The sequence below is a fragment of the Pristiophorus japonicus genome, unplaced genomic scaffold (assembly GCF_044704955.1).
Source record: "Pristiophorus japonicus isolate sPriJap1 unplaced genomic scaffold, sPriJap1.hap1 HAP1_SCAFFOLD_29, whole genome shotgun sequence".
Lineage (NCBI taxonomy): Eukaryota > Metazoa > Chordata > Chondrichthyes > Pristiophoridae > Pristiophorus > Pristiophorus japonicus.
Genome location: NW_027252668.1, coordinates 6,664,825 through 6,677,600, shown reverse-complemented (window position 1 = coordinate 6,677,600; position 12,776 = coordinate 6,664,825). Strand labels below are relative to the sequence as shown.

General features: G+C 50.6%; 1 long non-coding RNA gene across 1 annotated transcript in view; it reads left to right on the top strand.

Annotated features, from left to right (window-relative positions):
• Positions 1 to 12,406, top strand: part of LOC139248280 (uncharacterized) — a 37,283-nt gene extending 24,877 nt beyond the window's left edge. Inside the window, exon 4 of the long non-coding RNA XR_011591035.1 lies at positions 12,116 to 12,406. This is a non-coding gene — a long non-coding RNA (uncharacterized lncRNA). The remainder of the gene's footprint in view (positions 1 to 12,115) is intronic.
• Positions 12,407 to 12,776: the final 370 nt, after the last annotated feature.

Sequence of the window (12,776 nt, the reverse complement as noted above, 5' to 3'; positions counted from 1 at the left end):
GCCCACTTGCTCCTTAGGAATGGTTGGCTCGATGATGGGGGCTAGTCTGTGGAGTAGTAGCCTCTCCAGCACTTTATGACAAGTACAAAGTAAGGAGATCGGGCAATAGCTGGAGGCTTCACAAGCATTCATCCCCTGCTTCAGGAGGGCAATTATTTCAGAAAGAGAAGCAGAGAAGCAAAAAGAAAGAGGGAAAGACGAAATACAAGATTGAGAAAAGGTGACGAATAAAGAGAGAGGAAAAGAACGAGGAAAGAGGAGAGAAAAAGTTAAATGGAAAGTGAGAAAGAAAAAGCGAGCAGAGAGAAAGGAGAAAGAGGAGGAGAATGGGCACAGGGAGAAACAGAATAGAAAGGAGGGAAGAGATTGAAGAGAAATAGAATGGGCAGAGGAAAGAAAGCAAAATAGAAAATTAGAAGGAGAAAAAGAGAAGGATGAGGAAAGAAAAATAGAAAGGAAAAATGAAAAGAGAGAGAAAGGAGAACAAGGAGCCAGAGAGAGAGAGAGAGAGGCAAAGAGAAGAGGGAGAACATAGAGAGATAAAAGCAAACTAGAGAAAGAACAAGGCAAGGGAACAGCACAGGCAGGGTCAAAGGGCAGGAATTAGAGACGGGGAGGGGGAGGGAGAGAGACGGGGAGGGAGAGAGACGGGGAGGGGGAGGGAGAGAGAGGGGGAGGGGGAGGGAGAGAGAGAGAGAGGGGGAGGGAGAGAGAGGGGGAGGGGGAGGGGGAGGGAGAAAGATGGGGAGCGGGAGGGAGAGAGACGGGGAGCGGGAGGGAGAGAGACGGGGAGGGGGAGCGGGAGGGAGAGAGAGGGGGAGGGGGAGCGGGAGGGAGAGAGAGGGGGAGGGCGAGCGGGAGGGGGAGGGAGAAAGACGGGGAGCGGGAGGGAGAGAGACGGGGAGGGAGTAGGAGAGAGAGGTGGAGCGGGAGGGCGAGGGAGAGAGACGGGGGGCGGGAGAGAGGGGTAGCGGGAGGGAGAGAGAGGGGGAGCGGGAGGGAGAGAGAGGGGGAGGGCGAGCGGGAGGGGGAGGGAGAAAGACGGGGAGCGGGAGGGAGAGAGACGGGGAGGGAGTAGGAGAGAGAGGGGGAGCGGGAGGGCGAGGGAGAGAGACGGGGAGCGGGAGAGAGGGGGAGGGGGAGGAAGAGAGAGGGGGAGGGGGAGGGAGAGAGAGGGGGAGGGGGAGAGGGAGGGAGAGAGGGGGGAGCGGGAGGGAGAGAGACGGGGAGGGGGAGGGAGAGAGACAGGGAGCGGGAGGGAGGGGGAGGGAGAGAGAGGGGGAGCAGGAGGGGGAGGGAGAGAAAGGTGGGGGGATGGGAAAGGGAGGTGGGGGGATGGGAGAGGGAGGTGGGGGGGGGCGATGGGAGAGGGAGGTGGGGGGGGATGGGAGAGGGAGGTGAGGGGGGATGGGAGAGGGAGGTGGAGGGGATGGGAAAGGGAGGTGGTGGGATGGGAGAGGGAGGTGGGGGGATGGGAGAGGGAGGTGGGGGGGATGGGAGAGGGAGGTGAGGGGGGGAGGGAGGGGGCGGGGGTGGGAGAGAGAGGGGTGGAAGAGTGGGAAGGAGAGAGAAAGATGCAGCATGGAGAGAGAGGGAGGGAGGGAGGGAGAGAAGCCGAGTGGAGAGAGAGATAGAAGAAGAGAGGGAAGCAGCATATGAGTTAAAAAGAAGCATGAATTGAGAGAGAGAAATGAAAGGTCATACTCACACATGGTCTGTGCTCCCTCCTCTCCTCCACCGTCCCACAACCCACAGCTCGAAAACCTTTCTCCCACACCTGGGCACAGAACCTGGAGCATGGAATAGAAAGGAGGGAGGGAAGGAAGAGGGGGGGAGAGAGAGAGAGATTCAGGTAGCATTCACACACACAGGGCACAGCAATATCTAATCACACTACATCACAGTGACATTTCCTGGACAGGGAGACCCACAGTTTAAAGACAGAATCACACACACACACACACAGCGACCTGTGATACCGCTACATTACCTGGGCAGTGAGACTGGAATTTGAAGACCAGAGGCACCCTTGCTGACTGGAGCAGCACATCCCAGGAGTAAGAGACTGAGCCCTGGCTCAGCGAGCCATTAAATAGCCCGCCCCTGTCACTCAAACCCCTCCACGCCCAGTGCAAAGCTCCCCCACCTCCCGGCTTGCTGCTCCCTCCACCTGAAGCCTGTTCCCCCCCAGGGTGAATCTGTCTGTAACCGGGGGGGACCCGTTGGCAGGTGCTGTGTGCCAAATGGTTCCTTCTTGTGTCTGCTGTCCTTTCCCCCTCCCTCCAGTGCAGACAGACAGAGCCAGGGCTGCTGGACTGTGGGGTGCCTCACTCACTCACACAGGTACATTATTGTGGGCCCCTCACTGGGTCTCTTGCTGCACAAATCTGCTTTGATGGGTTTCTCCGCCATTCCCTCCCTGTATCCTTTCTGCTGGCTCCCTCCCTGTTTAACCCTGAGCATTCTCCCCTCTCCCCAGTCACTGTCCCAGAGGATTATACCGTGTGTGTGCTTTATAATAGTGTCTGCTGTAACTGGGCAGCTTCAGCTCACCGTACATACAACATGCCATCATTACAGCACAGGCTTTTCTCAGGGATTCCTGCATCAAACGCCTTTTTGTGTCTCTACAATACACACCTTTACTCACCGCTCCCTGCTTCCCCCTGCTGGTGACTCCCTGTATCACAGCTCACTTACTCTCACTTTTATCTCACTCCCCCTGCTGGTGTCTCCTTGTATCACAGCTCATTCACTCTCACCTTTATCTCACTCTCCCTGCTGGTGTCTCCCTGTATCACAGCTCATTCACTCTCACCTTTATCTCACTCCCCTTGATGGTGTCTCCCGGTATCACAGCTCACTCACTCTCACCTTTATCTCACTCCCCCTGCTGGTGTTTCCTTGTATCACAACTCACTCACTCTCACTCCCCCTACCGGTATCACAGCTCACTCAGTCTCACCTTTATCTCACTCCCTCTCTCCCTACCTCTCGCTCTACTCCTCTTTCTCTCGCCCCTCTCCCTCTTTCACTCCTCGCTCCCCCTCTCTCTCCCTCCCACTGTCCATGTCCGGTTTCTATCACTTGCTCTACAGCGCTCTGTTTTTCTCTCTCATCATTTGTGTCCCTGGTTTCCTCCCCCTCCTCCTTCCCTGACAGCACTGTGGGAGCATCTTCACCACACGGACTGCAGCGGTTCAAGAAGGTGGCTCACCATCACCTTCTCAATGGCAATTAGGGATGGGCAATAAATGTCGGCCTTGCCAGCAACGCCCTCATCCTGTGTAATAATAATCTAAAAAATCAGAAGATAAAATTGTAAAATGGGTCTTTTGGACAGGTAGGCTTGTGGCCCTCACTGAATAGAGAAAGTGGTGCAGATAGTCTGTTAGGGTGAGGGACTGGAGGCAGGCAGTGACAGCAGGGAGACGGTATCTACTCCGTCCCACCAGAGGCCGGATTCTGTAGAAAAGGGACATGTTGGTGGGCTATTCAACCACAAGAGGTGTCACTTTGGGAGGTGAGATCATTAAAACATGGCCACCCTGGGGTGACATCATTAAAACATGGCTGCCCTGGGGCTGACATCATTAAAATATGACCACCCTGGGGGTGACATCATTAAAATATGGCTGCCCTGGGGCTGACATCATTAAAATATGACCACCATGGGGGTGACATCATTAAAACATGACCACCCTGGGTCGTGACATCATTGAAAAATGGCCACCCAGGGTGTGACATCAGTAAAACATGGCCGCCCAGGGTGGTGTCATCATTTAAACATGGCCGCCCAGGGTGGTGTCATCATTTAAACACGAGTGAGCAACGGCATTTAAACATAGCTGACCTGATCGGTGACATCACCGGTTGCATGAGTTTCTGATGGAGAGAGTGAGAGCAACAGAGAGAGAGAGAGAGAGAGACAGAGCAAGGGAAAGCGAGAGAGAGAGACACAGAGCGAGAAAGAGGGACAGAGATAGGGAGAGAGAGGGACAGCGAAAGAGCAACAGAGACAGAGAGAGGGAGAGACAGAAAGACACAGACAGACAGAGTGATGGAGAGAGACAGAGAGAGGGAGGGAAAGACAGAGAGAGAGAGAGAGTGAGAGGGAGCGAGAGACAGAGAGTGGGACAGAGTGTAACATTCGGCTCAGTTCCCATGGACTTTAATGACAAATCTCGGCTGAAAGTCCAACAGCCTGTTTGTAAAGATGGGAGTGGCTCAGGTGAACTGTGATGAACAGAAATTCCCAACCAATCAAGGGGGGGATTGCTGTATAAACAGACTTCTTTGTGGAAAGAATGTCCTGAGAAGTCGACTCCCAACTGGTGAATAGCAGGAGATGGTTGGCCCATTGTCTATAGGGAAATACACCAGTTAACTAGATCAGTTTGGAGACCAGAAGCTATCACCGACCATTAAGGACATTAAAACATAGCAAGAAGACATCAAACATGAAGCACCTTTTGTTACCACGGACCCCAGGCCCCGGAAGGTGGGAAGAGGCCACAAGGGACTGGAGTGGATAACCCATCCAGACCTGGGAGGACGCCTGTAAACCATGCCCTGAGTCCATTAAAACACAGACAGCGGCCTGTGTATTGGAGGGGTATATCAGAGAGCTGTTTTGGATAGTTCTCTCTCTCTTGCTACTTCACTCACCTCATCGCCCTCACCCAGAAACCAGCACTCCACCACGGGACAGAAGGACAGAACATCACAGAGAGCTGAGCCGTGCTTTTCCACCCCAATACAGACCACAACTCAAACTGGGACTGGAATACTGCATCGGCAGTACAGAACCAGGAGCCATGTCGTACGGGAAGCTGCAAGTCCGCAGGCAATCGGGGTCAGCATTGTCCACACCTACACATCCTGAAGACCATTTAGCTGTGTGAAGGGGCATTGTGTGTCTTAGCCAAACCATAGGGGTTTAGTCTGGGAAGGTTCTGTTCTTGTACACTGTATATTATATATTAGGCTGTGGTAACTTGACATGGCAGGGGCTTGTTGGACAAGCCAGGGTTGTACATTTGTACGTATTACACCACTCTGTACTGTTTTACGAGTGGTGCGGTTAAACTTTATTAAACACTATATGGTTGAGCCCGAAAAACGTTGTCCGTGCCAGATCAGTCCACAGAAATCCCTATCATCCAGAATTTGTAGTAGGTGTGTTTCGGTACGCCCAAGCAAACCACTTACAACCTGCCCTGGGAGCGTTTGATGGGACAGTGTAGAGGGAGCTTTACTCTATATCTAACCCATGCTGTACCTGCCCTGGGAGTGTTTGATTGGACAGTGTAGAGGGAGTTTTACTCTGTATCTAACCCGGGCTGCACCTGCCCTGGGAGTGTTTGATGGGACAGTGTAGAGGGAGCTTTACTCTGTATCTAACCTGTGCTGTACCTGCCCTGGGAATATGTAATGGAACAGTGTAGAGGGAGTTTTACTCTGTATCTAACCCATGCTGCACCTGCCCTGGGAATATGTAATGGAACAGTGTAGAGGGAGCTTTACTCTGTATCTAACTCGTGTTCTACCTGCCCTGGGAGTGTTTGATGGAACAGTGTAGAGGGAGCTTTACTCTGTATCTAACCCGTGTTGTACCTGCCCTGGGAGTGTTTGATGGGACAGTGTAGAGGGAGCTTTACTCTGTATCTAACCCGTGTTGTACCTGCCCTGGGAATGTTTGATGGGACAGTGTAGAGGGAGCTTTACTCTGTATCTAACTCGTGTTCTACCTGCCCTGGGAATGTTTGATGGGGACAGTGTAGAGGGAGCTTTACTCTGTATCTAACCCCCTGTACCTGCCCTGGGAGTGTTTGATGGGACAATGTAGAGGGAGCTTTACTCTGTATCTAACCCGTGTTGTACCTGCCCTGGGAGTGTTTGATGGGGACAGTGTAGAGGGAGCTTTACTCTGTATCTAACCCCGTGCTGTACCTGCCCTGGGAGTGTTTGATGGGGACAGTGTAGAGGGAGCTTTACTCTGTATCTAACCCCCTGTACCTGCCCTGGGAGTGTTTGATGGGACAATGTAGAGGGAGCTTTACTCTGTATCTAACCCGTGTTGTACCTGCCCTGGGAGTGTTTGATGGGGACAGTGTAGAGGGAGCTTTACTCTGTATCTAACCCCGTGCTGTACCTGCCCTGGGAGTGTTTGATGGGGACAGTGTAGAGGGAGCTTTACCCTGTATCTAACCCCCTGTACCTGCCCTGGGAGTGTTTGATGGGACAGTGTAGAGGGAGCTTTACTCTGTATCTAACCCCCTGTACCTGCCCTGGGAGTGTTTGATGGGACAGTGTAGAGGGAGCTTTACTCTGTATCTAACCCCGTGCTGTACCTGCCCTGCGAGTGAGTGACAGGGGAACAAACCAGACCCGGAGCCTCTCCCCTGCGCCCTGCCCGAACGTACGGCCTACCAACAGTAAAAATCTAACACCAGTGAAATCTAAAGATCAATGGGGGTAGACTTTGTGGAATTGTCTGGAGGGGCTGAATGGCCCACTGCTGTTCCTATGTCCCTGAGAGAAAGAAGACATGGATAAGAGGCTTTGATGATGCAGCAAGTTTATTTCTGAGCAATGCCCATTATTCGTGTAGTGTATGTAGGCACCTTTAGTAATGACTCCACGAGGCAGGGTATGGTACTTAAACTGTGCAGACCTGCAGACTTTATTACCAGCTCCTGAGTGCTGACAAAAAGCTGTGTGTTCCTTTTTATACTGGGTTACCTGCCGTGTACAGGCAACCCCTGGGTCTCCAGCAACAGCACTCTCTAGTGTACCGGTAAGGTGTGTACAGTATAAGGGTACATTCAATGTTGCATGACAGTGTTACAGACATCACACAGTGAACAGGCATGCATACACAACAATACTCCCCCCCCTGAGCATTTTTCATATCCTTATTGTCATGACCAGGGGAGGTGATCAGTGGTGGGCTATGGGAGGTTGTGTGGTTGCCAGGTGTGACTCCTGTGCTTGAGGCTGGCCTCGTACGTTTCCCCTCCCTCACACACAAACCAAGTGGGTGTCACTGTTGTGGGATCCCTCGGGGAGGTAGCCATGGCAGCAGTGGGTCGTGTGTATACACTGTGATGTGGGTAGTTGTGGGGTGGTGGGCAGGGCCACAAGACTGGGTGGGCTCATTGTCCACCAATGAGGATGAGGGTCAGGTCATCCCAGGGTTTGCCAGGGAAGCTGGAGGGTATTGGCTCATGCTCCTGGTGTTGGCCCTGGTGGCCAGGGGCTGTAGGGCTGGTCTGGTGTTGGTTGCCATTGGTGGTGGTTGGGCTGCCCATTGACCACTGTTCCTGTAGTGGGTCTGCTCCAACTGCCTGTGTGCGTGTCCTGCAAGGGGCATCACATTCATTCCAAAGGTCCAGGCTACATGGTCAGGTAGCCTGCTGGACCTGGAGGTCTCCCACAGGGGGATTCCATTGGCATCAGCATGGTCCCTGTTGGACTCAATGTCCTTTGGCAGTGTCCTACCTGTATACATGACACCATGGCTCTGATCACACATAGTCGAGCCTGCATTATACATTCTAGCATTTGCATTACTTTTGTGTGTCCTGGTTTCAACAGACATGGTTACAATAGGCATTTCACAATATCATTATTGTTAAGCATAATAAACTTGTTCTTAACCTTACTGACACCTGCATTCATCTCATTAGTTAAACCAGCATCACAATTCATGGTTACATTGCATACATTTTCATACTTGCACCCTTTAATTGCATCTATAGCTTTAAAGTCCGTGTACTCAAATAGTTGGAACTTCCCCTTTAAACGGTCTCCTTTAAGGGAGCTTTCAAATCCGATTGGCCGCTCGATGTCCCATGATGCTCCTCCATGTTGACTCGTGGCATGGAGGAGGCCATTTTGAATACAGGTCTGCTGCCTGTATTGCTGCAGCCATTTTGTGGTGCTCTTTTCTTCCATGTTCTTGTGGTGCTGCAGCCATTTTGTGGTCTTGTTGCAGGCAGGCTGTGGTGCTCTTTTCTTCCACATGCTTGTGGTGCTGCAGTCTTGCTGCAGGCAGGCTGTGGTGCTCTTTTCTTCCACAGCACCACTTCGCCTGATGTGGACCCGGTTCATCCAATTCCTGCCCAGCAGCATGGGACCGCCGCCGGCTACAATTCACAGGTGGAGTTTGTGCAACACGCCGCCCTTGGAGACCTGGACGTCTACACTGCCAACGATTTGGATTTTACCTTTGGTGTAGGTGAGCAGCTTTACCTGGACAGGAGACAGTTTTGGTCGAGTGGCAGGATTCATCCAAATTTTTTCAAAGGTCATTTGGCTCATCACAGACTGGCTCATCCCTGTGTCGATCTCCATGGAGGCTAGGACCCCATCGATGTCCACTTCCATCATCCACGGAGAACTTCCTGTGGAGCAGGTAAAGATTCCATACTCCTCTCCCAGGGTTAGAGCAGCTTCATCTTCATCTGTGTCGGAGCCCCGGTGATCAGCCAGCTCATCAGAGACACAGTGAGTACAGCCTTTTCTGCACATTCTCTGAAGATGCCCTTTCTCTTTGCAGCCTTTGCATGCATAGTCTTTGTAGCGGCACTGGCGGGCCCTGTGGTTTCCTCCACAGCACCAGCACGGGGCCATCTGGTTTGCCCCATGTGGTGGACTCAGGGTTGCGGGACTCGGGGCAGCATTTCTGCCTTTAGAAGTATCCATGCGGTGCACTGTGCTCACCGGTTTAGAGTCCTGGGTCAGTATTCGCCTGGACTCGCTGGCCGTAACCATGTAGGCCTGGCTCACTTGAATTGCTGTCTGCAGGGTGACTGTGATGTCAGCCGAGAGCAATTTGTGTAGGAGGCCTTCGTGGCCGATTCCAATGACAAATATGTCCTTTATTGCTTCATTAAGGTGGACGCCAAAATCACACGGTGCAGCTAGTCTTCTTAAGTGTGCAGCATACTTGGCAATTTCTTGGCCCTCAGGTCGCCGGTAAGTGTAGAAACGGTGCCTGGCTGTGAGGATACTTTCTTTCGGTTTTAGTTGTTCCTGTATGATTGTTACAAGTTGCTCATAGCGCTTGGTGGTTGTCTTCTCCGGGGCTAGTAAGTCCCTGACGAGACCGTAGATGTTGGGCTCACAACTGCTAAGCAGGATGGCCCTGTGTATGTTCAGTAGTGTAGCTGGTGTGTCCCCGTCCAGGTCATTGGCTATAAAGGAATGTTCCAATCTTTCCACAAAGGCATCCCAGTCTTCCCCCTCTGTTAGTTGCTGAAAGTTGCTGAGGTTAGACATGTTGAGCGTGTAGTTCATGATCCTGTATTCCTGTCGCCAATTGTAGTGTATGTAGGCACCTTTAGTAATGACTCCATGAGGCAGGGTATGATACTTAAACTGTGTAGACCTGCAGTCCTTTATTAGCAGCTCCTGAGTGCTGACAACAAGCTGTGTGTTCCTTTTTATACTGGGTTACCTGCCGTGTGCAGGCAACCCCTGGGTCTCCAGCAACAGCACCCTCTAGTGTACCGGTAAGGTGTGTACAGTACAAGGGTACATTCAATGTTGCATGACAGTGTTATAGACATCACACAGTGAACAGGCATGCCTACACACTAGCAACTGTAATCCTTGTAACACAGACCGAATACTGCTTTCTCAAACCTCTGACAAGCAGAGTGCCTGCAGGAATCTCCAAACCTCCAGCACCCATAGGACAGGCCTGAAATCCAGAAAGGAAGCATTCATTAATCCATAGGACTCTGGGGCGGTGGGCCGGGGGTGAGGAGTGGGGGGAGGGGTTGGGGAAAAAGCAGAAATCATGCCAAATCGAGCCTGTCAGTGTTACAGTACAGGGGGAGTGTTACAGAGTGTTGTATAGAAGTAATGGTGCTGTAAATTCTAGGTAATTCAGCTTAGATACTGGGAGGATGTTTCTCCTGGCTGGGAGTTTCAAACTAGGGGTCACAGTCTCAGGATAAGGGCTCGGCCATTTATGACTGAGATGAGGAGAAACTTCTTCACTCAAAGGGTTGGGAGTCTGTGGAATTCTCGCCCCTAGAAGGCTGTGGGTACTGTCAGAACTGACCACACAGTTCGCAACCTTGGTGTCATATTTGACCCTGAAATGAACTTCCGACCACACATTCGCAGCATAACTCAGACCACCTATTTCCACTTCCGTAACATTGCCCCTCTCCGCCCTGGCCTCAGCTCATCCCCTGTTGAAACCCTCATCCATACCTTAGTTACCTCCAAACTTGACTATTCCAATGAACTCCTGGCTGGCCTCCCACATTCTACCCTACATAATCTAGAGGTGATCCAAAACTCGGCTGCCTGTGTCCTAACTTGCACCAAGTCCCACTCACCCATCACCCCTGTGCTCGCTGACCTACATCAGACCCGGTTAAGCAATGCCTCGATTTCAAAATTCTCGTCCTTATTTTCAAATCCCTCCATGACCCCGACCCTCCCTATCTCTGTAATCTCTGGGTACCCCCACAACCCCCGAGATGTCTGCGCTCCTCTAATTCTGCCCTTGAGCATTTTTGATTATAATCGCTCAAACATTGGTGGCCGTGCTTCTGTTGCCTGAGCCCCAAGCTCTGAAACTCCCTGCCTAAACCTCTCTATCTCTCGACCTCTCTACTCTCTATCCTCCTTCAAGATTTCCTTAAAACATACCTGTTTGACCAAGCTTTTGGTCATCTGCGCTGATTTCTACTTATGCGGCTTGGTGTCAAATCTTTTGTCTCATAAGATTCTGGTGAAGTGCCTTGGGATATTTCAGTACATTAAAGGCGCTATATAAATACAAGTTTTTGTTGTTTTTTCTGATCAGGCGTTAAACTGAAACCATTAAAACGGTACAGAAATCCCGCCCCCCTCCCTTATGTCGGAGTCTCTCCAACTCACTGCCAGCTCAAGGACTCTGAGCCAGAGTGAGTCAAGGTGGAGACAGTTACTGCAGATGTGGGACTCGGGGGCAGTCTCACTGTCTACAAACTCCCACACTCTGCAGTCCTGACACTCTGCCTGCACTGCCATTTCTAGTTTTTATTGATTGATTTACTTGTTAGTAATTTAATTCGAGATATGAAGGAACTACTTGGGGTTGAGATTATACTTAGTCGATGGATTTACCTTGATTTCAGGTTAATTTGTAATGAATTAGATTATTTTTTGTTTATTAACTGCTTTGTTTTATTAACTCGTTAACTCCTATTTATTATTTGTGTGTACCAGATTTTATTTCATGCAATTTGAATGCCTTTAATGCTGGGGTCCTCTATTTAGTTCATTTTAATTGTATCCCCTTTTATCTAATTAATGACACTGATTATTATTGCACATTGCTCCAAGTGTGGTCTAATCAAGGGAGATGGTGAACAGAACTGTGCACAGTGCTCCAAGTGTGGCCTAACCAAGATATATGGAGACCAGAACTGTGCACAGTGCTCCGTGTGGTCTAACCAAGGTATATGGTGAACAGAGCTGTGCACAGTGCTCCAAGTGTGGTCTAATCAAGGTACATGGTGAACAGAATTGTGCACAGTGCTCCGTGTGGTCTAACCAAGGTATATGGTGAACAGAACTGTGCTAAGTGCTCAAAGTGTGGTCTAATCAAGGTATATGGTGAACAGAACTGTGCACAGTGCTCCAAGTGTGGTCTAATCAAGGAATATGGAGACCAGAACTGTGCACAGTGCTCCGTGTGGTCTATACAAGGTATATGGAGACCAGAACTGTGCACAGTGCTCCAAGTGTGGTCTAATCAAGGAATATGGAGACCAGAACAGTGCACAGTGCTCCGTGTGGTCTATACAAGGTATATGGAGACCAGAACTGTGCACAGTGTCCAAGTGTGGTCTATACAAGTTTAACATAACTTCCCTGTTTTGAATTCTCTCTCCAGTCATTTAAATGGATGATATTGTGGAGGCCGTGCCTTCTACACCTCTCCCCATTCCTATTTCCTTTCCTATCACCAAACATAAAAATTGTCCTTCACTGACCGGAACAGGCTCGAGGGGCTGAATGGCCTCCTCCTGTTGCTAGGAATGCTGGTACAGATGGGCTACTGAGAGATGTACTGACCTGCAAATCTGTCCGTTGTACACTCTAGGTCGTTGGCAGTGGTGGGCTGCACCAACAGCAGGACACCAAGCAACAAGAGCAGTGCCTTCATCATCCTCCACTGCCCCTCAGAGTCACGATGAAACGGCTGGAGTGCAGGAGCTCTTTATATAGACCCGGAGAGTATTCTGCAGTTAATAATCACACACACACACACACTCACGGGGCAGGTGAGGATTGGCTCCACCTTGGTCATTCTAAAGGGGCAGTCCGCTAACAAAGACCAACAGTAATTGGAATCAAGGCGTCATTATGTCTCCCATGCAGTTTTTTATTAATAAACGGAACACCAATCTGAGTAATGATTGAGCTGGTGAAGGTTTTAAGGAATTTTTCATTTATATAGTGCCTTTCACGACCACCGGATGTCTCAAAGCGCTTTACAGCCAATGAAGTGTAGTCACTGTTGTAATGTGGGAAACGCAGCAGCCAATTTGCGCACAGCAAGCTCCCACAAACAGCAATGTGATAATGACCAGATCATGTGTTTTTGTTCTATTGATTGAGGGATAAATATTGGCCAGGACACAGGGATAACTTCCCTGCTCTTCTTCGAAATAGTGCCATGGGATCTTTTACATCCACCTGAGAGAGCAGACGGGGCCTCGTTTTATCATCTCATCTGAAAGACGGATGTCTAAAGTAAGTGA